We start from the raw sequence: 2,500 nt of genomic DNA, 5'->3' as shown, positions 1-2,500 counted from the left end.
AAAAGAGGCGCCCAGGCGAAAAAGAGGCGCCCAGGCGGAAAGGCGCCAGGGCGCCCAGGCGGAAAAGAGGCGCCCTGGCGTAGGCGCCCATGCGCCAAAAGAGGCACCCAGGCGAAAAGGCGCCAGGGCGCCCAGGCGGAAAAGAGGCGCCCAGGCGGAATGGCGCCAGGGCACCCAGGCGGAAAAGAGGCGCCCAGGCGGAAAAGAGGCGCCCTGGCGTAGGCGCCCAGGCGCCAAAAGAGGCGCCAGGCGAAAAGGCGCCAGGGCGCCCAGGCGGAAAAGAGGCGCCCAGGCGAAAAAGAGGCGCCCTGGCGGAAAAGAGGCGCCCTGGCGTAGGCGCCCAGGCGCCAAAAGAGGCACCCAGGCGAAAAGGCGCCAGGGCGCCCAGGCGGAAAAGAGGCGCCCAGGCGGAATGGCGCCAGGGCACCCAGGCGGAAAAGAGGCGCCCAGGCGAAAAAGAGGCGCCCAGGCGGAAAAGAGGCGCCCTGGCGTAGGCGCCCAGGCGCCAAAAGAGGCGCCCAGGCGAAAAGGCGCCAGGGCGCCCAGGCGAAGAGGCGCCAGGGCGCCCAGGTGGGAAAGAGGCGCCCAGGCGAAAAGGCGCCAGGGCGCCCAGGCAGAAAAGAGGCGCCCAGGCGAAAAAGAGGCGCCCAGGCAGAAAGGCGCCATGGCGCCCAGGCGGAAAAGAGGCGCCCTGGCCAGGCGGAAAAGAGGCGCCCAGGCGGAAAAGAGGCGCCCAGGCGAAAAAGAGTCGCCCAGGCCGAAAGGCGCCATGGCGCCCAGGCGGAAAAGAGGCGCCCACGCGAAAAGGCGCCAGGGCGCCAAGGCGGAAAACAGGCGCCCAGGCGGAAAGGTGCCAGGGCGCCCAGGCGGAAAAGAGGCGCCCAGGCGCGTGGGGGGCAAGGCGCCAGGCGCCAGGCACGCGCGGAGGCAAGGCGCCAGGCGCAAGGCGCCACGCGCGCGCGCGCGTGGGGGGCGAGGCGCCAGGCGCCGGGCGCGCGTGGGGGGCGAGGCGCCAGGCGCCAGGCGCCGGGCGCGCGTGGGGGGCAAGGCGCCAGGCGCCGGGCGCGCGCGCGTGGGGCGCCAGGCGCCTGGCGGGCGGGCGCCCCCAGGAAGGGGTGCTGGCGCGCGATGGGGTTGCGCCCGTACGGACCGTGTGACAGTACAGACACTTTGGCGAAACCTCCTGCCCGAAGCGATTTTAGGCGTTCGGCTAGGTAGGTGACCCGGTTTTTTTCGCGTTTCTCGGCCGCTAGCCCCTTTTTTCGCGTTTTCGTGCGCGCGCCCCTCTTGACCTCGCACGCGCGCCGCGCGTCGCGTCCTTGTCCTTGTCCGCGTCCGCGTTCGCGCGTGTCGGCGATCACGGGCCCCGTGCATGGCTCGTCTCTGTGGACCATCGCCCCGCTCTTGTCCCTCTTTCGTGTTTGTGTGGCGCCCCGCCCCGTGCACCATTGCCGGCTGGCAGCAAGGTGCCTAGCCCCCCTTGCCGCCAGGCCTGTCCACCCCAAGGTGCTAAAGCCGCCAGGCACCCGTGCCGCCGAACCGTGCGTCCGTAAGCCGCTGCACGTGCGGCGGCCGGCCATGCCCGTGCTATTGACCCTGTGTGACAGTACAGACACTTTGGCGAAACCTCCTGGCCGACGGGGTTTTTGCGCCCACCTAGGTAGGGCGACCCCTTTTTTTTCGTGTCGCCTGTCCGTGTGTCCCTTTTTCGCCTTTTTCGGGTTCGTGTTTTCGTGTGCCGCCAAAAGCAAGCCCTGCGCTCGTCCCGTCCCGCTTGACCCGTGCATCCGCCGGTGCTGGCCTGCAAAATGCCTGTGAGCGACGCACGTGACCAGCAGCCCAGGCGAGTGTGCACGGGTGGCAGGCGAAACGGGCGTGCGTGTCGCCAGTGTGTATGTCCCTTTTTCGCCTTTTTCGGGTTCGTGTTTTCGTGTGCCGCCAAAAGCAAGCCCTGCGCTCGTCCCGTCCCGCTTGACCCGTGCATCCGCCGGTGCTGGCCTGCAAAATGCCTATGAGCGACGCATGTGACCAGCAGCCCAGGCGAGTGTGCATGGGTGGCAGGCGAAACGGGCGCGCGTGTCGCCAGTGCGTATGTCCCTTTTTCGGGTTCGTGTTTTCGTGTGCCACCAAAAGCAAGCCTTGCGCTCGTCCCGTCCCGCTTGACCCGTGCATCCGCCGGTGCTGGCCTGCAAAATGCCTGTGAGCGACGCATGTGACCAGCTGCCCAGGCGAGTGTGCACGGGTGGCAGGCGAAACGGGCGTGTCGCCAGTGCGTATGTCCCTTTTTTGCCTTTTTCGGGTTCGTGTTTTTGTGTGCCGGCAAAAGTTAGCCCTGCGCTCGTCCCGTCCCGCTTGACCCGTGCATCCGCCGGTGCTGGCCTGCAAAATGCCTTTGAGCGACGCATGTGACCAGCTGCCCAGGCGAGTGTGCACGGGTGGTTGGCGAAACGGGCGCGCGTGTCCCTCCCTCGTCCCCTTTCATGTTTGTTTTGCTCCCAGG

Source organism: Aristolochia californica, unplaced genomic scaffold (assembly GCF_029961685.1).
Source record: "Aristolochia californica isolate CCGP_79_NKW_82.1479 unplaced genomic scaffold, dmAriCali1.0.hap1 SCAF_44, whole genome shotgun sequence".
NCBI lineage: Eukaryota > Viridiplantae > Streptophyta > Magnoliopsida > Piperales > Aristolochiaceae > Aristolochia > Aristolochia californica.
The sequence above is the reverse complement of the archived record's forward strand: the minus strand, read 5'-3'. Positions refer to the sequence as shown.